Below are 25,594 nucleotides of genomic sequence, written 5' to 3'. Positions count from 1 at the left end.
TGACTTGAGAAGAGAGAAGGAAATTATAGAGAGCTTCAAAAAACCTAATGAATCTATCAAGTACTTTGAATAGCTACTAAAATCACCAAGATGCGGTAATGACACTTCAAGACTAGGATACACAAGTGCTGAAAAATGAGAGTCATCAAAGACTGTCGAAGAAAGAAATAACAAAGGTAAGAAAAAAAAACCTACTTGTCATTTTTGTGGTAAAAATGGACATACCTCTAATGTTTATAGGAGCAAGAATGCCAACCAACATGACAAACGTAACAACATGGGTCATTGTCGCAAGTGCAATAAGAAAGGTCATCAGGTACATGACTACAGGACTAGAACCATCAGGACACCAAGATTTCAAAGTCACTACTACAGTTGCAAGAAGTATGGACATAGAGCCTTTGAATGTAGATCTTACCCTATGTGGACACCAAACCAACCAAAAAATACAAATAGTCATGGACATCACTATAATTGGGACTACAATACTAGGCAGAGCTATCACTACTATCAAGAATATGGACACATTCTAGAGAATTGCATAAGAACACACTTTAGTGGCAACTACAATAGGTGATTGAGTCAAACCACTTGTTTTAACTGCCTAAAGATAGGACACATCAACAAGTATTGCCCAACTAGGTCAAAGGCACCCAACTCTGAGTTCAACAAAGGAAAAGGGAAAGTTGATGTTGAACACATTAGAGGAGAAATGAATAGAACATGGAAGCAACACATCCAATGGAGGGATCACTTAACCTAAAGGGTCAAGTGGTGACACTTCATCCAAATAGGAAAAAGAAGGTATGTGGGACTAATATTTAAATGTTTTATCATACATTAGTTCCAAGATTAAACCAATACTAAAAAGGATAGATCAAATGCAAATTTAAATCTTCAAAATTTTCACATTGTTGTTGAGTTGCCTTCAGATGTCAAGTAAAATCCTAATATATGCCCAGTTGTCTACCAAAGTCAGTAGAAGTCAAGTTAGTAGTGGATGTCGAGTGAGGGGAAATTCTTATTGAAGACAAGTAAGGGAAACTTCAGTGTATCTTGAGTGTTGTAAAATCAATGGAAGCCAAGTGAAATAGAATTGCATAAGGAGCTGAGTGGATAGTTGTATATGCACTAAGCATTAAATGCTATGAAATGAAGGGTATAAGGTCAAGTTTTTAGTCAATTTTCATCATCACAAACATAGAGCAAGAGAAAGGAGAATACATAAACAAATTCCAAGTAGAGATTGAAGCTTTTGCAAAGATTCCAACCAAGATTCAACATCATTTCATCAATGTGAGGTATTCACACTAGTGTTGAGCTACACAGTTAAGAAATTTGTATGTCTTCAAACACTCATTTTCAAAAATGGCATCTAGCTCTAGGAAACCCCAAGACAAGGAGTCATTTTAGATTGAATTGGTTAGTAATGAAGTTAAACAACCAAATTTTAGACCAATTCCCAAAGTTGCATACAAAAATGACCTTGTTGGAGCTTTATCCATTATTCCACCTAAAGTTGTGATGGTGCAAGATGTTAGAAGGTGTTATAACTATAAAATAGGTGTAATTGGTGACATGGAAATTTGGAAAGCATATGATAAACTTTGCAAGAATGGGGTTTTGAAGGAAGAGTTTCAAATTATTGAGAGGTAGGGCTTAACCCGTGCCCTAGATTTTCCTACTGTATTCAAAACTGAATGGATAAGAATTGTGTTAAGTATAATCCATGATGGATGCCTATGGTTGGAAGATGGACCCATTAAACTATCTAAAATAATTATACATAGATTAACTGAGTACCCAACCCTTGAACGACCAAAAACCCTAAGGAGTGATTCTAAAGAAGCCATAGAGAAGAACATTGGGGAAAAATGGAACAACAGAGGAATGACAATTGACACCATCAAAGATCCTCTTGTAGAATTTGTTGTTAGGGTCATATCTCATAAATTTTACCAGTCAAGCCGACTCAATAGTGTATCTTGTATTGCAGTTGATGTGGGATACAAAATTGTCAAGAAGGATCATACATATGATCTAGTTGAACTATAATTACAATATATTATGAAGAAATTAGGAGCCATAAAAAGGTCCAAGGGTGCCCAATGCAAATTTGGAGCAATTTTGATATGTTTATTTTTCTATGTTCAGAATGAATTCCCCTCTTTTGGAAAGGTAAGCTAGAAAAAAAATAGGTCAATAGCAGTCTAGGTGAATGAATACATAGAATACATGGGGGAAATTTTTGAAACTATAATGACCAGCTACTTTGAAGACTTTAAGAAGTCAATGAAACAAAGACTCGGGATACCTATCTCTCTTGTTAAGTAGCACATCAATGACATATGTTTCTTAGTAGACATTGATTTCACATACATCCAAGAAGTAGTACCAAGGGTGAGATGGCTAAAGCCACTTGGATATGAAATCAGTATTGATGAAGCATCAACAACAATCACAGCATTGCTAGCAAAAGATATTGATAAAAGTGCAAAACCTTTTGACACTTTTGATGTTGTGAAGTCCAAAGTTGAAATGGAGTTGAAAACTACTTCAACCCTAAAGAAAAAGGATGGATTAGTGAAAAAGATTAAGGCTAGATTTGGTGAAGGCACATCAGAAGGTGAGGAGGATGATGAAGAGGAAGATGAGGTTGAAGAAAAGTAGGATCAAGGACCACTTGCATTGACCCAAGGCATGGGAGAAGATGTAGAAGAGGTAGAAGGTGTTAAGGAGGAAGAGGAAACCAAGGAAGCACATACCAAGCCAGAAGCAAAGAAAAGAAAATCCTCCACCAAACCAATTACCAAGCCCAAGAAAGTTGCTAAGGCTAGCCCAACAAAGCCTACCACATGGGCTAGTACAAGAAAAGAAGAAGGCCACTGAATAGGAAGGTCCAACCAAGAAGAAGCTGAGAAAAAAATATGTTGCACCTCCTAAATCAAATGAAGAAAGAACAAAATCTGATGATAATAACCAATTTAGAGTGGTAAGTCACACCACTAAGTTTGATTTAGAAAACATATGTGATAACATTAGGGATAATGCAGACTTGTTAGGTTTAAAAAGTATTGATTTTAATAAGTTGAATAGAGAGGAATAGAACATGGTTGAAGAGTCAGTCTACACCATGATGGAAAAGTTCAAGAACACTCCACTTGAACTTGACAATTCAATGCCTAAGGAGTTATATTCCATTGTAGAAAATAAATGATATTATTGCCTCAATATGGAAAAAGAAATAAGAGAGTCAACATTAGCTTGAGTAATGCCTGAACTCACGAAAGGGAAAATTAACAAAGAAAATAAGAAACATGGGAGCAAATTTGCACCAAAATATAGAGCATTCAGTATTCTACAAAATAAAATTGAGGATGTTGTGAAGAAGTCCACTCAAATGTGGAAATTAATTTATGGCCTAACAACTGTCAAAGAAGGAGAGGTAGATCCCTTTGAGGGAAGAAACAATGAAGAAGAAGAGGAAAATGATAAGGAGGAAGAAGGTGAAAAAGAAAAGGAAGATGACAATGTTGAGAAGGAGATAAAAAAATATGATATGGCAACTGTTGAACAATAACAAATAGAATAGAGTGTGCAAGACACACAATTGCCACCACCAAGTCCTCTGCATTTAACTCCCACACCTACAAATACAGTAATTGTACAAGATGTTCTTGACCTCTTTGGTCAGAACATAAATCCACTAACTATAGAGGATCTTAAAAAGATTCTTCACCAAACTACACTACAAGCTCAATTGTGTACAAATCTAGTCTTGGTGAGTGTGGAAGAACTACAAAAAGTTGTAGCTAACTTCACAAGGGATAAGGTGAATCCACAAGAATCACCTTTTCATATCCTAATAGCTACAAGTGGACAAACAATAGTGAAAATAGTAGTAGACACATTTGCAAAGGTTGACTCCATAGTACCAGTCACTACGACTATCGAGGAGCTAGTAAAGGATCAAACAGGATAGATGGATACCTTTATCTCTACAACAAAAGAACAAGATGCAATCCCAAAGATCACAATAATTGATAAGGAAAGATCAAAAGAGGACAAGGAAAGTCCTAAGGAGAAGGAACAAGAGGCAATACAAACATTGATAAATTTTCCTACAACAGGGACTCCAACTGGAACATCTCATAGGCCAAGCATTGAAGCAATACCACTTCAAATTTCAGCACCAAGCTCGAGGTCTACAAATATTGCAAGGGTACTTCACTACGGAGACCCTACACTAGATAAGGACATAGTCATTCCCAAGTATGACTATAAAACTATGAATATTGATCAAATAAATGAAGTGCAAGAGGCACTAGAAAAGAAAAAGAAATGAGAGATACTCATAAATGATTATAAGTAAAGGCAAGCATTAATTGAGATTAAAGACATCTTTCTAGATGTATTTAGCTTTTAGGTACCTGATGAAACCAAGCCTATTATGGAACAACTATCTAGTATAGTGGACCAAGTGCAGAATGAGGACCTTGATACTAATGCAAAACTATTAGAATGGTCTAAAAATAAGTTTCAAACAAAGGTGAATAAAAGAATATCAAGTGCAATAACACTTTCACAGGTGGAGCTAGCCAAGAAGATTAAAAAGGTAAAGGCAATACTTGAGAATATATTCTCATTGTACTCAAAATTGTGTGACCCATCAATTTTCACACAAGAAACTAGCCATCAGATAATGGGCTTGGAGAGGAATCTAAAGATATCAAGCATTCAAATACCTAAGGATCCAACTCAGAGTGAGAAGCATTTTCAAACTATGCTTCACACACAAAAGGAACTAGTTGTGTTAATAGTAGACAAGGCAAATGCAAAGGCCAAGTTAATACAAATTCAATCCCATAACCCCACACATGGAAATTTTGCAGAAAGAACTGGCCTATGTTGAAAATTTGTTAAAGAAAGACCTTAATCTTTCTGCATTAGAAAGCCTAGTTCACCTTGTAGTAGAGTCAACCATCCAACTTAAATCACTAGAAATTGCACTAGAAAACTGGTATGCTACTCTGAGGATAATAATGGAGGTAAATAAAACCTTTTTGGGTAAATATTCAGTTAATGTATAGACCCCTTTGACATAAGTATCAAAAAAGGGGGAGATAATATCGTTGAATTGGGGGAGATAAATTTGGAGATAAATTTTGAGGGAGAGAAATAGAAAAGCCAAAAGGAAACAATAACTGCAAGGGAAGATGTGTGAAAGGGGGAGTCATAATAAATAGAGAAAGAATGGCAAGGCAGAGATAAAGAGTATCAGAATCAGCATGAGAAGTTATGGATACAACAAAGGCACATCAACTCAAGGGGAGTTACAAATTTTGAGGTATCTTCACAAAATTTTGAATAATTTTTTGAAGTTTTGTATATATGACAAATAGATGTATATTATACTCAAAAAGATTAGATTCATCATGCATAGTTAAGTGTTTTTGACACTCATGTCAAAGGGGGATATTGTTGGTCTTAGATTGGTTTTGACAATTGAGTGTCAACACACTTAAAAAAATTTCTTAGTTGATGCTGAGTATAATATAGATGTTGAGTTACAGTATATGCCAAGCCAAAAGTTCAACAAGTATCGAGTCATTCAAATGTTGAGCAGATAGATAGTGTCAAGCAAGTTTCAACTACTAACTGATAATAGATGCTGAGCCAAGCCAATATATGTGTTGAGTAAACTATAGGTGTTGAGAAAGATAAAATTTCTATATGTATCGAGCATCAGTAATCACTAAGTGCTGAGTAACGCAGAATTAGTATAAGAGTTTGTGCCCTCACAAACTAAGATGTAAATTGTTTTTGAGCTCACATATGATGAATCTCAAAGGATTAAAAGATAATATTGAATCTATTTGATTCCCTATGAAATTAACATGCAACCAATCAAAAAAATGGAAATATTTGAGCGAGAAAGATGGATGAATCTCAATTGTAGATTCATACCTAACCCTAAGTCATGAAACCTTTCTACGGAGGTTGAAACCCCATAATTTAGTATGTATGGGAATGTATGAGAGAGTATGAAAAAAGAGAATGCATGCAAGGAGAGAATACTAGCGAATTTTGAAGGAAGTGAAAAGGGGTGAAAAGACCTAGAAGAAGGACAACATTGCATAATTAGTTAACAAAATAGAGTATCAGCACTTTGAACAGAATCAGATCAGATCAACGAGGATCAGGTTAGAATGGATTGAACATCGATCTAAAATCAGCAATTGAAGATTGTAAGTTATCAGGTCAACACATTCTACTATACTTTCTAGCCATTGTATTAGGAGAATGAAAATCCTATGAAGATAGGTTGGTTTAATAGCCATTTTGTAAGTGCTTTAACAGGGTGACATTCCAAGTGAATGTTTTGTAAATCTTTTACATAGGTACACATTTAATAGGGTGTTGGTGCCTTTAATAGGGTAGGCCTCTCACAAGGTAGACCATTGATGATGGTCAAACTTTGTAACTTTGATAAGTTACATATTGCTATAGTGATAAGTTGTGGGTGTCATCCCCACCCCAATTTTACCTTCTCATTTTGGAGGGTTTCTGGGTGATCAAATATTATGTTGTTTGGTACTTCTAATTCAACCCCCCCCAAACTTAGAAGTATTCTTGCCACTTGTAAATTCCAACACTAAATTTATTTGATAGTAAACTAATATTGTAATTATTGTTCCCATTTGTTATAAGGGTTCAATGCGAAAAAGTTGGTAAATGGAAATTGGCGAATTGGTCGGCTCTCTTAATTGAACAATCAAAGTAATGGTGTGAATGTCTAGAATTTGAATGGTAATCAAAACCTAAAGTACCACATAACACCTATATTCTAAATGTTGAAATACATTGCTAACATGATGATGTAACATTCAATTCAATTATTTCAAATATATTGTTGACAGGATCAAGTATGGTATAGTTTAATATCCATTGTGATAGCAAACATGTTGAAGAATATTGAACAAATAAATAAATTATGCAAAGGGATCTCTTGTGTTGATTTGGAAAAGGAATATTTGGAAAAATAAAGTAGGCTTCTATATGGATTAGTGAATTCATTGAGTATGAAACATGTGAACATGATAAGTAAGTAAAGTGATTGAACCTTGTTGCATGGATCAATATTGAATGCCTCCTTGATGAAACTAAGGAACCTATCAAGATTCCGTCATAATTTGATGAAGACCTTGAGCTTAATGCCTATGTTTAGTTGTGTTCTTGAAGAATGGGTGGATCATTAGGATCCTTGATGAGTTTGATGGTATTGAAGGGTTTCTTACATCAAAATGGATGAGAAGTTTGGATGCCAAACCTTTGGAGAGAGTGATCTATAAAAGTTTATAGAGTAGGTTATAACATTTCAGTATGAAGGAGGGGTATTTAAAGTAGTATGACATGTACCCAATAAAATGACAACTACCTTTGTCCATTCCATCCTAGGGATGTCAATAGAGAAGCACCATCCATCCCAAACTGGATGAGAATTTTGGATTCCAAACCCATTGAAAGAGGGGTCTACAACACTTGATGTTGGTTAATGCCATTTAAAAAGGTAATGGCTACTAGAAATAGTCATCAATTTTGACTGCAATATTACCCATTTCAATTTTAAATTGTGGTATTTTGTTAATAACATAGTATAGAGTTATCAAACAGAGACATAATTCTATATACTTTATGGTGCTTCATAATATGATGAACTTCCTATAATCAATTATGAGGTATGAATACTTTGAATCTCTTAATTTTCTATTTCTAATTTTTTGTTTGTAGATACTCTGGTTTTAGTTGAACATATGAACTTACTAAATAGCCACTATCTTTCCTTATTTCAAGAATTTAGTAAAACATGGTTATAGTGTAGTGATAAATTTTAATATGTGTTTTGAAATATTAATTTGTAAAATAAAATTTAGGAATTATGAACTCTTTTTTTATTAGTATATGGAGACAAAAAAAACTTATATGACAGTCAATTCAAGAAAAAATGGCCATTGTTTTTCTTGAGTATTACTACCAAAAGTTTAAAATTTTCATTCTTTACATATGTTGCCACATTTTTAGGAGCATATGAATGAAGTGTTATCAAAAGAAGTGGAGTGCAAGGTGGATAAGTACAATTTGCATGATCCACATGTAAATACCAATCTATTGCTTCAGTGGTTCCATTCAACATGTAATTTGTATTAATAAATTAAATTTTTTTGAACTGGTAATGATTTAAAGATTTAGACATTCATGCCAATTTCAAAGATTTTATACTTTTCTATGTGAAATGTTATTATCACACCCTGACACATTTCTCACGGCTGGAGTTGCCCATCAGTGACTATGTCACTAACCCAAACTATGTTTTTGACCAAATTATATGAATCATTCAAGCTATGATTGATGTATTTTCAAATAGTGGATGGCTTATGAGCTCCCTTAATTCTATGCATCTTTTGCAAATGGTTAGCATGTAATTTTTTATGGATTTTTCTTGGCTAGAATCTTGAAGAAGCACAAGTTGAGATTGGATACAAAGGATTTAATGTTAGGATAGCTTGGCCAAAGTGTGTCCTCTTCTTAGTTTCTTGGCGTAAGAAGATATCCTTGGGGAGGTTATGGTGCTAAAATATAAAACTCTGGAGGGAAAGAGACTTTGGTTGGGGACCTATACTATTGAAGAGGTAGTTTCTTAAGCATGTGATGATGCAAATCACAATTTAAGGGTTGAAAAAGTAGTGACTATTTTTTCTCATGGATTTGAAATAGAATATTATTCAAGGTTATTTAGAGAGAGGGAAAGTAAATTTAGAGGGGCAAAAAGAAATAGAAGGTCAATGGATTTTGAAAGAAGAATTGAAAATATTTTTTTAGTAGATGAGAAGGTAGGAAAGAAAATGTGGAATATCTCTAATGTAAGAAACAATCCACCATAGTATTCATCAATGGTTTCCTATCAAACTATGAAAAAAAATTCACATTACATAGATATTAATTATAAAATCTCTAGTCCAGGTAGAACAAGTCCAATTGTTGATATTGAAGGGAGAAATGTCACTTTGATAAAACTGAGATAAGTATACCGAGGAGTCCATATTCATGTGAACATTTTGGTGAAAATTTTAAAAATTTAAAGGTAGAATTTAACAGTATATGGTAAGAAACAAAAATTGAGGAAAGCTATTGACCTGAACAATTCCAACCATTTTGTTTCATTCTTAAAAGAACACTAGATGGAGAAAAAATTACAGTCATATCTTCATAGTAGTTATTAGAGGAATAATTTTTTATGCACTATGATATATGTGGTTGGAATTCATGTCATTGATTTTCATCCTTAGTAGTTGAATATTAAAAGATAAACAAAATGGTGATGTGATTGAATCAAGTTATAACAACTCTAATATAATAGTAATTGGTATAAATCTTGGCAAGTATGATATAGATGAAAAGGGGGATGCCAAAATAGTAACTAATAGTGAGAATAACTTTTTATCTCAAGAAAAAAGGTTGATAGATTAGAAAGATTGAGAATGAACCACACTTTTAGGCCCCATTTGTTTGCTGGAATAGGGATAGGAAATGTATTATTTGTTTGGTACCCCAAATCAGAATAGGGAATAAGTAAACATATTCTAATTTTGCCCCTAAAATGAGCACATGTCCTTCCAAAAAATAGTTGTTATTGGAATAGGCCATTCCTATTCCCAATTTGATTTTTTTTTTTTTTAATTTGTTTAAAAAAATATTTGTAAAATTTTTTTTATAACATTTTTTACTATATCTATTTGTTTAAAAAAATGAAATAAATTATATTTCTCATTAAATTCAACGAATACAATAAAAATGAAAATAAATTAACTGTTTTACCATTATTGAAAAAATTAACCAAAAATAATAAATCAAATAAAAAAATTTAAGGGAAATATTTTTAAAAATACAAAACTTAACCTTATTCCTATTTCATTTTTGTACAACCAAACAATGAATTAACATATTCCCAATTGATTTCCAAGTGAAACAAACAGGATTGGAATTGCCATTTTCTATTCCCATTCCCAATTCCCATTCCTATTCTATTTTTCTATTCTAATTTTCAATTCCTAGGCCAGCAAACAAATGGGCCCTTATGAAGTGAGAAAAACTTCTTCTGGTAGATTTGAGGAAAGTCTTTATGACAAGAGCACACAAAAAAGTTGTACATTGGGATGTATGATGGTATAATCAAGGCAACTCTTGTAAGGTGAAAAGGTAATAGAATCAAGTGTTGATTCTAATTTGAACTTTCTCAAACTTCAACTACAAGATGATTTGAAAAATTATAACACCATGCTTGGTTCTATTTTGCACAAAAAATTGTTCAAGATGCAATATATAGTGCATCAACCCTTGGTTAAAGAAGATAAATTTTTTGTAACATCTACAAGATATAATTTGAAGAAAAAGAAAACAAAAAATTTCCATATGCTACCTAAAGAAAATAGAAGTAAATGTTTGATGATTATAATTCAATATCAAGTTCTAATTGTTGAAAGTCAAAACAATGAACTAGTTCTTTGAACCCAAACTCCAACTAGTAACATAGGTGAAAAATATTAGAAGGAGATGGGAAAAAAGCTTATAGTTATGTAGATCATTGGTCATGTTTGCCAAAGAAGGGTTTGGTTCTAGGAAAATTCATGCCCAAGGTAGACTATAAACATTATTTATATGATTGTAATAGAAAATGGTCTTATTTTGTTCTAAATTATTCCTTATAAGAGTTCCCAAAGGATAAATGTAATAGGAAGGGATGGAAAAAGACCCCAGATAATTTGCCAAACCTCTTAGGTCAAACTTCTTTCTAGGTTTCTAAAGTTGAATTGTACATAGTCATAATTACTTAGATTCAGTAATAGTGATAGTTTATAGATAATTGGTTTTAAGTTCAAGTTTCTTGGAAGTATATAGTATTTTAAAAGGATTTGAATAATAGAATTAGTTTATCTTCCCTAAGGGTTCTATGTTATGTTGAAGATCAAATTTCATCCATCATTGCCAAACTAGGCATAGATAATGACTAGTGTAGTCTTGCATGGTACAATTTATATAACACTCCCTCATTAATTTCTAGATGCACTTTGATGCACATCAAACCATTTCTTTACTGATTTCATGAGGGTATCACTACCTTGGGGAAAAAACAAGTATCAAATGTTTGGAGGATCTCCTTTTTGGCCATAATCCTTCGTGCTCTTTCATGCTAAGTGGCCTCTTTTTGTCCATGGAGCAGCTTGGAGTAAAAAAACTTGATCATTTCATTGAGAGGGGTGCAATTATGTTTAAATTTTCTCACCTTAAAGGTCTTTCTAAGGAACATCGAAGTGTGTGGGTGCTAATTAAGAAGAATTTTTTGGCATCATTTTTATTGCTCCTCATATTACTAAAAATTTAATGTAGAGTGAGATTATCTCATGAGATTTCTATTATGTCAGTGCTGACACTTATTCTCTATAAGTTGGAGAATATTTGTATTTCTACTTATATGAAATATGAAATTTGAGTATTAATTTTAAAATATTTTAGTATTTTTTTCTGATAAACCAAGATACTCATTTTTGAAAATATCATTAAGGAGAGTATGATAGGTTTTAATGTTTTCTTTAGATGTAATATCACCTTTGCTCTGATTGAAAGGAAGAATCCTCCATTTGGATATATGTGTGTGCACTTTTGGGTTGACTTATGAGACATATTTATCTTAGAAATTTGCACCTACCAATAGAATTCTTATTACTCCATCTTGTTCAAAAGTGACCCTCTTGAAATTTATGGTCTTCGTTATCTTTTTTTTGTATTTGGTTTATTTGGATTTGATAAGAATAGAAGTTATTTTTCGGAGGTACAACCACCTTGAAAATAATTTTGATCCACAAAATCAAGATAGCTATGGTAGAAGATGTTAGGGATCACTTTAATAAAACATAAAATCTAAATTTATTGTCTATTGCTGAACTCCACTTTTTAAGAAAGTGGAACCTTGTGAGATTCATCGATAGTGCTCTTGCTACATTCCCTACCCTAGAAATTCATTTCATTTGCCCTCTTTTTTTTCTTGATGGTTCTTCAAAGTCAATTCTCTTTCATTTTCTCTTGTTTCTAACGTGGTATAGTCTAGTAATTTGTTTAATATTGGTGAAGGTGTCTACGTTGACTCTACATCGGTGAAGGTATGGTTTCATCAATAAAGTGCAACATGACAAGCCATGGAGTAGAGACCCACACTAATTTAAGACGGTGAAGGTATCTTCATTGGATTTATTGAAGATGGTGGTGTAGACACCTAAATTTGATTACACTATTTTAGTAATCCTATTTAGTTATGTAAAAAGGGCATTATTAATTAAATTTCTATTTAATTAATCCTTTGTCATCCCCTAGTTGATTAATTTAATTAATCATCTATAGTCCTAATTGATAAATCAAATAATCTATTATTTATCAATTAAATCCTATTCTTCTATCTAATTCCAAAAATCCCCATTTATTAAATAAATCTATTTGATAAATGAAATCCTCAAATTCAAAAACCCCTAACCTATCTCTAATCCTCCATTTAGCCTAATCCACCCCATCCACCCATACTAACCAAGCTTAGCCACTAACTCACCCACCCTCATTAATGCCATCCACTTGCACATCTCTAACATCCCTAATCTAATCCTAAACCCAAGCCTAATCCACCCCCTAATGTTGTCACATTCCTTAAACAAGTTTAAGACTTTCCTAATCCAAACCAAAGTCTCCCCTCAAAAAAAACCCAACCACTAAGTCATGAGTGCTCTTACAAAACATAAAGACTCTTACAAGCCCACTCATGACTCTTACACCCATCTTCCACACTCTTCCCTCTTCCACACTCATTCCTCTTACATCCCTCTTACATACTCAACCCCACTCATCATGCCCTTAACCAACCCTTAACCCTACCCTCTCACACTCATCCTCCTTGTGACAAGTGTCACCTTCCCATTGGTGCTAAACAAGCACAATCCATGTGCTCCCCTTTGAGTGCATATTAGCCCTCCTTAAGCCTTCATCCATCCTTGCATCTAAGCCCTCCATCCCTCTACCCCTTAGCCTATAAATTGAATCCCATTCCAAGCCATTTCATCAACAATCTTTGAGCTAAAGTTACCATGTTATTTTGAGAACCAAAGCCATCAACCATACCCTTATAATGCCAAATTGAGAGCTCACAAAGCTACCAATTTTCCATTACCCATCTCCATTGAAGCAGCTTTTGAGCATCTTGAGCATACATCCACAGCAAAAGGACACATCTACAGAATCAAGAAAGCATGGAGTGATTTTTCTTGTGAGGTTTGCACTTCTTGTTTTCTTCCTTTGTCTAAGCATATATGTGAATTTAGTTTTTGGTTTGTGAATGTTTACTTCATTTGTTAATGTTCTTTGCATACTGATTCTGGTTCTACAGGTGGTGCATTATAGGTCAAGAGACACCATTAAGGTCATGGAATTAAAAGTAGGGAAAAATGTACAAGGACACTATTATTGTGATGGATGCATTTTCTCTTTGTGTAGAAGATACTAAAACCAAATTCAATGTGCATGATGATGCTTATGAGTACATGTTGGAGTATGTCCACAATATAAAATAGAGTAGATGAATGGAAAATTTTATTGGTTGGTTTCATTCAAATCTTGAATATGGTTGTTGGATGTTTGGTATTGATGTGTTAACTAAAACTCAAATGCTAAATCAACAGTTTCAAGAGCCTTACTTGGGAGTAGTTATAAACCCAAAAAAATAAATATCTACAAGAAAAGTGGAGATTGGTACAATTAGAACATAACCACAAGGATACAACCTCTAGATGAATTAGTCTCTGAATATCAAATAGTCCCCTTAAACACAATTGAAGAATTTGGTGCCCACTGCAAGTAGTATTATGCTTTGGACATTACATACTTCAAGTCATCTCTTGATTCTTACCTCTTGGATTGATTACAAGTATTGGGTAAACACTCTCCCATATTCTCTACTCTTGAGGAAAAAATATTATGTTACAAGATAAATTGTAGATCTTGCAAAAATGTTGGAGTAGGAAGAGAGTCAACTTTCTCATTCACATGTGGGTTCATTTATGCCTCCATAGTAAAAGAAAGAGGAGGAATCACAACTTGAAAATACTACACAAGATAGTGCAAAGATTACTATTGATCAGGTGCATGGTCTGATGTCACAGGTTATCAAGGGCACCTTCTTCAATTTAGTTCACTAGTCTGCAAGGAATCGATTGGTTTCTATTGAGGCAGTACTAAGCCCTAAACCCATGATTGAAACTTGATACATGAATAAAATGAACTGTATAATTGCATTATGTTATGTTATAATTGACATCTCTTCTTGGCTACATGTTGACTTGCCAATTTTTCTTTTTCTTGGCTACATAGAGAAAAATTATTTAAATTTTCTCTATTGTAAAGCACAAGAGTGGTGAAGTATCGACAACATAGTTGTGTATGGGATGTTGTAGGAAAATCAATAAGACATCTATATAAATTAGTTAGAAATTAGAATGAATTGATTTATATTCTTCTTGTTTAATATGATTGTACTTAAGTATCATTACATCTTTGGTATTGCCATTTAACCAAAGTGATTTGAAACTAGCACATTTGCAAAAAAATGGTTTGCAAGTCTCTATTTTTGAATGGAAAATAGGATGAATGTCTATATCTATCTAGTTGAAAAAAAAAGGTTTTTGGAGTCGTGATTAAGTAGATGATAATTTCAATACTAAACAACACAAACAATGGAAAAAAAATTAGGGATATTTAGGGATATTTAAAGTCGACGATTTTAATAGTTAGGGATGTGAAACATAGTTACCTCTAAAAGAATGAATTAGTATTAATGACATTGGAAGGAGTATTTTATCTAGTTTGTGATAGTTAGAGACATTGATAAGGTTTAACCAAAAAACCCTTAATAGGTGATGAGTTGGATTGTCTACAAATCATCGACAAAAACATCTCTGCAGATCTTTTCCAAACTCTCTTACATTGCCACCAAGTTTTCTATTGGATGAAAATAAAAATTAGGAGTTTGATCGACATGAATCCAAGGATTCTTACAAATAAACAAATTTTTATTATATAATGATTTTAAAAAAATAATAATATGTAATATTAGAAATATAATTAATTAGAGTAATAAAAAAATGATTGATAATGAATATTATATTAGATAAAATGAAATAATTTTGATTTAATGGTTGTTAAATAGAAAGATAAAATAATATTGATTTATTTTATAATGTGTTTATAAATAAACAAGAGTCATTAGAAAGATGAAAGGTAATAAAGATTTTAGGATGGGGCAAGAGCCTACAATACAATGGTAAATTATGAGCTTCTTAATTGGGAGATATCAGGGTTCGAATCTAATCAAGCTTAATTACTAATTGGAATAATCAATCACAAAAAATTATAATAATTAACCTTGGCTTCAGACTCTTACCAATCAAATGGAAGAATGTCACTTCCCATATAATTCCTAATTAGCTTCATCACTTGGAACTCTCTATAAAATTTATCAATTGTGTTATGTCTTGAGAAGTACAATTAGATTTGTTGTGATATTTTTTCTATGATTTAATGGTGTATATTTTGAGTCAAATGTGTCAAATTATGTGTTTCATGAGTAGTTGTTCACAAGAATCGATCTCATGATAATGATAGAACACTTAATACTCATTGGATCTAAGTAATACTCACAAAGGTGAAGCACCAGTGCTTCCCAGGAGTTGGTCACCCATATCAATACTACTCCAGCTCAAGTGTGCCTAACCACAATTTTTTTTCAAATTTAATAGCACCGTATCTATCAAAATGCCCAATTTATAAAAATTTCACCAAGTGTTGTGCCTTATTAAATCACTCATTATAAAGCTATTAATGCTTCTTTTAGTTTATAACAATATTTACTTTATTACAATTTGCATTATTATATAATAATTATATCTTGAACTTTTCTTCCCCTTTTCCTGTTCTATATCTTCCTCTCTTTGTAAGTTGTCTTTATCTCTCCCTCTCTACATATTGGTTTATCTCTACTTTATAATTTTTCGTCTCTTTATCTTTATGACCTTTATCTTTGTTTCCCTTAATACCTCCCTTTTGTCTCATTATATCTTCATCTATATATTAGTCTCTCTCATTTATATATTTTAATATATCCCCTCTGCCCCCTTTCTTTTTGTCTTCCCTTTTTAAGTCTTTAAGATGACTTTGATTATATCTATTTACTCTATTAATTCTCTTCAACTAGATTATACCAAGATAAGCTAGTTTTATCTAAACAACAAAAAATTAAGCTCTTTGCATAAGTTGAAATTAAATTTCAAAATTCAAGCTCTTTATAAGTTGAAATTAAATTTAGTTTCAAATTCCTCTACTCTATTACAAAATGTAATTATACTATTGTTGTCATATTTTTAATTGAAATTTTGTAGGTTTAATAATTAATAATTATTTGCATACGTTTTAAATTTTTACATTCAAAATCATAATTATGGTTGTTGTGGGACAAATTGTTGATCTATACGCCTAAGTTTCCTATTGGTATCCAAACACTTGGTCATTTACTAGGCAAGGATGGAAGGTCATCACTGTGACCAAGTCATCTAGTAAAGGCCGAGGACTTGTTTATTTTGCATTACATGTTGAGCGATTAAGAGATTGTGAGCACCCTAGTTGAGACCGAGTGCATATATATGCTGAGCTATTACAATTTTTGCCAAGTAAACAAAAAAATATCAAGCATGTAGAAGCTGAGTACAAGCACTGATGTTAGTTATGACTGAGTGTTAGAACATTTAGATGTCGAACAAACTAGTTTTTGTCATATGAGTTTGTAAATGCACAAACACCTATGTAAACCATTTTTGGCTAACTTTTATATACATTTAATGATTGTAGAGACAATTAAGATGGACTTTATGTGTCTTTATATGAGGTATTAATCCAAAGGAAAGAAAATCAACCAATCAAAAAATAAGAAGGGAAATTACAAAATTGATAAATTATGAACCATTGATTATGATCCAAAACTTTCAAAGATTATCTTTTTAAAGAGGGTTCTAACCCTAGGATTATTACTATGAAGGATGGATGTATGAGAGAAGAAATGAATGTGTGAATGCACAAGTGAAGGAGAAAATAGGGATAGAACAGAGAAAGAAAGGCTAAGTCTAAAAGGAGACCAGATAGAGCAATCCAAGTAGTGAAGGCCATAACAGAGATATTAGATTAAGAGATCAGATTGAGACATTAAAGAGAGGATATCCAAAATCATTTTTTAGAGCAAAAAAAGGGTCAAGTATTGAATCAATTTTAATATATTGAGTTAGGAAAAACTCTTAATTGAGTGATTCTAATAGATCTATGTAAATCTCCTAACAAAGGCCTTACTTTATTGTAAGTGTAAAATCCTTTAACAAGGTAAGATCTACCAGTCTTAAATCTTTTAATAAGGTAGACCCCTCACAACATAGATCATATATTATGATCAAATATTGTAACCCTAATAGGTTAACTTTATTGTTGCAACAGTGAAGATTTTTGGGTTTCATCCCCACCCCAGTTTTACCTTCACATTGAAGTATTTTTGGGTAACCAAATCATTGTGTTATGTGTTGAATTTTTTTTATAGATTTGACGTTTTCATTTACATTTCAGCATTATAGTTTTGATGCTAGATCTAAGATGTGAGATGTGTTAGGTGTGGAATCAGTGGTTTGGTTTTGCAAGTAAAAGTTTAAGATCCTAATTCACACACCCCCCCCCCCCCCCCAGTATCTTATTTCCCATTAAATCCTTCCAACAATTGGTATCAAAGATAAGTTCTCTTGGAAGAAGTCTAACAACTTGAGAAGATAAGATCTTAGAAATGGAGGAATACTTGATAAGAAAAGTCATTGAGGACCAAATGATTGAAATCTAGATTATATTGCAACAACTTGAAGGAGTGAGAGAAGAGTTAAGAAAATTCTTGATAAAAAGGAAAGGGTTGGCAATTTAGCAAAATGATACACAATACCAGGAAGTTCATATAGAAGGACTATTTGATAGTGGAAAGACTGGTGATAGCAATATAGCAATAGTAGAATTACTGGAGAAGAACAAAATTTTGAACAAAGAGGTAAAATAACTCAAGAGATAATAAGAAACCCAACTAGTAAGACTATGTGAAGTGATAGAGAAAAAGAAGAAAGTAGATGAAGAAAAAATCATGGCTAAAGAAGATAAAAGATAGATAGCAACTAGACTTAGAGAAAGGACATTTGAAGTACAAAAGCTCACAAACAATTAGTTGTTTGTGATGAATCAATTGATAATTGCAACTAAGGAAGTAAATAGGAAGGACTTGGAGGTCACAAGTTTAAGGTCATAGAATGAGCAATTAAGAAATGAGTTAAGGTCTAAAAAGGAACTTTTGGAAAGAATGAACAAACCAAGTGAAGTTGTTGAGTATTTTGAAGAACTGATGAGATCACCTAGATCAACAAGAGATTCCTTTGGACTAGGATACAACAAGCACTTTTCATCTACTAAAGAAGGAGAATCTTTAAAAAGTGGAGAAAAAATAAATGCAAAATCTACGTCATCATTGTGGTAAACCTAGACACACAACAAACATTTGCATAAGCAAGAATGATATACAAAAGTCTATTAGTAATTGTTTTAATTGCAAGAAGGTAGGACACTAAGCACATGAATGTAGATCAAAGAAAAGTGATTCACCTACAACATCGAGATTTGAAGGATATTTCTATAATTGTCAGAAATATGGACATAGAGCTCATGAGTGTAGATCCAGGATAAAATCTAACTCGACATATAAAAAACAAACACATGCACCAAGAAAAGGAAACTCTCACCATTGGGGTTACAATACATGGTATAGTTATCATTGTTGTGGAGAATATGGACACATTCTAGAAAATTGCATGAAGACGCATTTCAGAGGAAATTACAAGAAATGGTTAAATGGAGAACTAGTTTGTTTTATTTGTCTCAAAGTTGGACATATTGGTAGAAAATACAGGACAAGAGCACCAACACTAGACAATGGAAATGAAAAAGGTAAAGAACAGGTTGAAGTAAATAAAACATGGAAAGAAATAATGGAACCTGGAAGCAGTGGATCAAGCAAAGCAAAGATCACCTCATCCAATGGATCAGGTGATCACACCACAACAAACTAAGTAGAGAAGGTATGTAGGAATTATATATTTAGTGATATATCTTACATCAGTTCCTAACATAAAATGTGCTAAAAGTTCATATCTACATAAGAGAAGATGCATCAAGTACAGATCCATAGAGAGAGAAAAGTAAAAGAGAATCATTTGCAACATGAAGTACCAAGCATTAGTAATATAGTATGTATTGACTGAGGACTAGTGGTATAGATTGAGTGATTAAACAAGATGATGTATTGATCAAGTAAGGTAACATCAACTAAGTGTTTTTTAAGTAAGCATGGAGATCAAGCTAGTTGTCATACACCTACTAAGTACAAAGATATTTATTATAGACCTAAAATGGAAAATTGAAGCTATTTTTTTATCAAATTTGGGCATACATTTCTGTTTACCAAGTGATTTCAAAGCTTACAAGTGATTGAAAGGTGATCAAGGTGAATTTAGCAACAAAGCAAGCAAATTAGTGTGAAGCATTGGAAAATTTGATAAAGTGAGTAAGCATTACTCTCAGTGCTAAGTTAATGATTTTCTAAGGTTATCATAGAAGAGTCTATTTTTGGGAACCCTAGATTGAAATGGCATCATCAAGTGATATGTTGAAAGTGAGCAACACTCAAATCATGAGGAATGACTAGTATCCCCCACCAAATTTTAGTAATAGTATAAATTTTGAGGAGACTGAAGATGATATTGGTGCCTTTTCATCAATTCAACCCAGAGTTTTTATTGTATGAGATGTGAGATCCTGCTACATGTGCAAAATAGGATAAATTAGAGATTTCAAGATAAGAACAGCTTATGAGAAGTTATGCAAAAATGTAATAATAAAGGATGGATACAAGATTGTAGCTGAGAAAGGACTTATCTATGCACTAGGTTTTCGTAAAGTTTTTAAAGTTGGATGGATAAATATTGTCATAAGTCATATTTATGATATGAAAGTATGGCTAGAAGGAGGCCCAATCAAAATTAACAAGGCCATAATATGTTGAGTTATTGGTTACCCTCCCTTAGGAAGACCAAAGAGCATAAGGAGCATAGCACAAAATGAGATTGAACATCTACCAAGGCAAAGTGGAATGGTTGAGGGATGTCAATTGATGGGATTGAAGATTCTATATAATTGAATTTGCAGTATGTGTGATAGCACACAAATTCTACCAATCCAACATATTGAACATTGTGTTGTGCATTGCAATGGATCCAGGTTACACAATTTTAAGAAGGGATCATACTCATGATCTTGTCTAGCTGCAACTGCAACAAGTGATAGAGAATCTAGGAGAAATTAGAAAAGAAAAGAACACATCATGTAAGTTTGGATCTTTGTTACTCTATATATTCTTTTATGTACAAAATTATTTTCCTATAGTTGGTACAATCGTATGGGATAGGAACAAGATAAATATGGAATAGATAAATGACTTGATAAGTTAGTTGGGAGAGAATTTTGAAGCAATTATGGATAACTACTTTGAGGAATTCAAAAGCAAAATGAAAAATCAAATGAGGATTCCCACATCTATTGTAGATAGATATTTTGATGAGATATGTTTTATGGTAGACACAGATTTTGTTTATGCATAGGGAGTGTTACCAAGAACTACATAGTTAATACCTATGCCCTATGAGGTTAATGTTGATGAATTCGCAACAGTAATAACTACACTTTTATTAGAAGATATAGATACAAATGTCAAGACATTCAGCACATATGGCTCAGTAAAGGATCAGATGAATGTGGAGTCAGGTGATCCTAAGATAGAAAAGAATAGAAGAAGAAAAGTCTTGAGGATAAGGATGAAGATGAAGAAGAAGTGTCAAAACAAATAGCTAAAGTCAAGGAAGGAAAAGGCAAAGAGCTAGTCATTGCTAAGCTTGGGACAACTAAGCAAAATAAAGTGACAATTATTGATCCCAAGGTTAAATTTGATCTCAGGAAAGGTGTGCAAAAGGTTGCTACACCCTAAGAGCCTAAAAGGAAAATTATAATGAGATCAAAGATAGCCCAACGCCCAACTATCAAATCTAAAGAAAGTTAAGCAAAGAGGAAACATGCCAATGCAACATTCCTAAGAGGTCGAAGAGAAAATTAGTTGTAGTTGAGGAGGAAGAAGATGATGAAGAGAGAAAGTTTGATGATCTAAGAAAATTGTAGATTGTACCAAGACCACCTCCCTTAGTTTTTGATAAGGTATGTCAAGAAATCAATGAACTTGCAAGCTTGAAGGGATTCAAAGATATCAATTTTGATTCCTTAAATAAAGAAGATCAATAAAATCTTGAAAAATCTTTGATAGAAATGATGATACAATTTTTTGGGAAAAGGAGTTCCATAGAATTTGTATAATAAGGTTGATTCTAAGTGGAAGTGGCATTATTTACTGAGAGACAAATCAAGGAGACCACCTTAGCACAAACAATGTCAGATTTAGGGAAGATATGTAGGTCTATTGCTCTAAAATATTTTGTGAAGAAGTTCATGCCAAAAGAAAGGGCATATAAAATTTTGATGAATAATGCTCATGAAGTTGAGAAAGAGAGCATCACTGTATGGAGAGAAGCATTTGAATTTCTTAATCCATTAGTCAATGCAGGAGATGAAGAATTAGAGAAAGAAGGTGGAGAAGTCAATAAAAAAGAAGAGGATGATGCAAAAGAAGTTGCAAAACTTGCAAAAGAAATCATGCAACTTGTAGAAGGGTGTGAACAAAAATATGTTGTCACCATTGAAGACATTCATGATTCATCACTACATGATTAGAATGTGTCAATAGAAGAAGACCTGCAAATTTTTGAGCTTGACACATCTCTACCCAACACTAATCTAGTATTGTTAGAAGTCATAGATCATCTAAAAATTGAAAGTAAAAATACTAATAGTTCTAAAGTTACATCAATTACTAAGGATACAAGTACCAAGCAAAAAGGCAAGGCTATAATTTTGTTTCCACAATTTACTTATATGCCTATACTTCAGACTGAAGTAAAGACTACAAATGTCAAGCAAACAGAGTTAGTAGAAGAAAATGAGAAATCAAGAGAGCAAGAAGCTACAAAATCTCTTATACAATTGTTGAGATCAAGGCCATCAAAACTATTAACTATAACACCTGAACAATAGGTGACACTTACTTAACAACAGTAGAAACAAGTATCTAGATTGAATAAGAAGGGTAAACAATTATAAATATTACTACCTAGTAATATAACCACATGATCTTAGATTATGATTCAATCAAAAGATATGGAAGATGAGTTATTAATTCTAGATGAAGTAATCACCTTACCCATGTATGACTTAAACAATTTGACATTGGAGAAAATGTAGGAATTACAAACTTTGTTGAGTCACAAGGCAAAGCAAGAACAACTAAGGAGAGAACACAAAATGAAACAGGTACTACACACTATTAAAGATATTTTTGTAAATGCATTTGGAATAACTAACTTGAATAATCAACACCAAATTTTGGATTAGTTACTGGATATAGTTGACAAGGTTCAATCAAAGGATATAGAGACCAATGACAAATTGATGCAATGGTCTAAGAAAATTTTTGAGCACAAAGTATTGGAGAAAGTCTCTAGAGAACTTGTACATAGATAGGTAAAGCTTTCTAATTTAGTGACAAATCTAGAAGCAATTTTGAAGACTATTCATACTTTTTATATGAGGCTTTATGATGTTGAGTTATTCACATTGGAGAATCAATGATCTATTGATATATTACATGCTGACATGAGGGCATGTACAATTTCATTGGGAAAGAATGCAAGTTCAAGCTCACCCTCATATAATAAGTTAACATTTGGACAATAGAGGTTAGTTGAGCTCATAGCTTAGGTTAATGACATGAGGAATACATTGTTATTAATTCAATTTCAATTACTACCACATTTGGAAATTATTCAGAAGGAAGTATCTATAGCACAAAATATCATAAAGAAAGACACCCATTTCTTAAACATTGAAAGCCTAATTGATCTAGCTGTCGAGCTAGAAATTCAAATTCAAGTTTTGGAGAAAATAAAGGAATAGTGAAATAAAAGCTTTGCAAAAATTTTGGTAGGCCACAAATCATTTTTTGAGAAATATAAGTTAGCCCCAGTAAACCCCACTCTATAAGTGACAAAAACAAGGTGGAAATTATAGTAAAATAAAATGGGAAATATAGCAAGGGGAAACATTAGAAATCATAAACAAATTCATCAAATGGAATAGTATCAACAAATCAAGATTGTAGATCTAGATTATAGTCTCAAGGGGAGTGTTATTGAATGAAATGATAATTCATGACAAGATTTTTTTTTACTAATGTCAAAGGGGGATATTGTCAATCCCTATGCCTAACTTTCCTATTAGTTTCCAAACACTTAGTAATTTACTAGGAATGGATGGAAGGTCATCACTATGACTGAGTCATCTAATAAAGGCTGAGGATTTGTTTATTTTACATTACATGTTGAGCGAGTCAAAGATTGTTGAGCACCCCAATTGAGATTGAGTGTAGATATAAGCTGAGCTATTATAGTTTTTTCCAAGTAAACAAAAAAGATCAAGCATATAGAAGCCAAGTGCCAACATTAATGTTAGTTATGACTGAGGGTTAGAACATTCAGATGCTAAGCAAAACAATTTTGCCAAATAAGTTTGTAATTGCATAGACACCTATGTAACAATTTTTGGTCGACTTCTATATACATTTAATGATTGTAGAGATAGTTAGATGGAGTTTACATGTCTTTATAGGAGGTATTAATCTCAAGAAAATAAATTCAACCAATTAGAAAATCAGGAGGGAAACTACAAAAGAGATGAATTATGGACCATTGATTATGATCCAGAACTTTCAAAGATTGTCTATTTATAGAGGGTTATAACCCTACGATCATTGCTACAAAGGATGGATATATAAGAGAAGAAATGAATGTGTGAATACACAAGTGAAGAAGTGAACAAGGATAGAGCAGAGAAAGAAAGGATGAGTTTGAAAAGAGATTAGACAAGGCAATCCAAGTAGTGAAGGAAAAAATAAAGATATCAGATTAAGAGATAAGATTGAGACATTGAACATAAGAGATCCAAAATCAACTTTTAGAGAAAACTAAGGGTTAGGTATTGAATCAGTTTTAACATATTAAGTCAAGGAAAATCCCTTAACTGAGTAATCCTAACATGCCTCTGTAAATCTCCTAACAAAGTCCTTACTTGGTTGTAAGTGTAAATTTTTTTAATAGGGTAAGACTTAACAGTCTTAAAGCTTTTAACAAGGTATACTCCTCATTAGGTAGATCATATATTATGATCAAACATTTTAACCCTAACATGTTAAAGTTATTATTACAACAGTGAAGATTTGTGGGTTTCATCCCCACCCCAGTTTTACCTTCACATTGAAGTGTTTCTAGGTAACCAAATCATTGAGTTATGTGTTGAAACTTTTTCATGGATGTGAGTTTTTCATTTACATTTCAGCATTGGAGTTTTGATGTTAGATCTAAGATATGAGATGTGTTAGGTGTGAAATCAGTAGTTTGGTTTTGTAATTAAAACTTTAAGATCTTGATTCACCTCCCTCTCAACATATTGTTTCTCATTAAATCCTTTAAACCCAGTATATTGTTTCTCATTAAATCATTTAAACAAAAACATTATACTTGAGATTATATAAATATAATAATGGACATACATGGATCTAATTGATTCATTATATATACTATAAAAATCTTCCAATAACCAAAAAATATAATGTTGCACATTAAACATTACAAAATAATAATAGAAAAACCTACATTTATAAATCTACAAAAAGTGAAAGAATGTATTAGTATGAAAAAATTGCATTGATCATTCATTTATTCATTTGTTTGGGTAACTAATTATTAGTGACTAATTATTTAGTCATTTATTTTGTCATTTATCTTTGTCTAACCTTGTGATTTTACCCAATGACCAAATTAGTCTTTTATTTAATCACTTATACTTATAAAGTGTAAAAGATTACTAGAATGTGTTCACTTGTATTCACGTGACTAAATTTTTTAGTCATGTCATCATTTATTTTCCAAAATTATACTAGTGGTTGGATGCTTTTAAAGAGGTATGAGTGGAATATATCATTTCTGGTGGACTTCAAAGGAACTATTTTGGAAAAAGTAGGTTGTAGACCAGTCAATTCATATTGTTGGATTTTTTATCCATTTATAAGATGGTTTAACCTTTCATCTTTTGAGCAGTGTGCTTGAGAAAAGTGTTTTTAGTTCTCATCAACCTCTAATAGGGTTAGATCATTCTAACAAGGGTTCAAGGT

The 25,594-nt window shown here is 32.4% G+C and overlaps 1 pseudogene; it reads left to right on the top strand.

Annotated features, from left to right (window-relative positions):
• Positions 1–260: 260 nt before the first annotated feature.
• LOC149555109 (COP9 signalosome complex subunit 5 pseudogene) lies at positions 261–14,291 on the top strand (annotated as a pseudogene).
• The last annotated feature ends 11,303 nt before the right edge of the window (positions 14,292–25,594 follow it).

Source organism: Cupressus sempervirens, chromosome 5, assembly GCF_028749045.1.
Source record: "Cupressus sempervirens isolate cs-2001-9-10 chromosome 5, ASM2874904v1, whole genome shotgun sequence".
Taxonomy (NCBI): Eukaryota; Viridiplantae; Streptophyta; class Pinopsida; order Cupressales; family Cupressaceae; genus Cupressus; species Cupressus sempervirens.
Note: the sequence above shows the minus strand (reverse complement) of the source record. Positions and strands in the feature narration are given on the sequence as shown.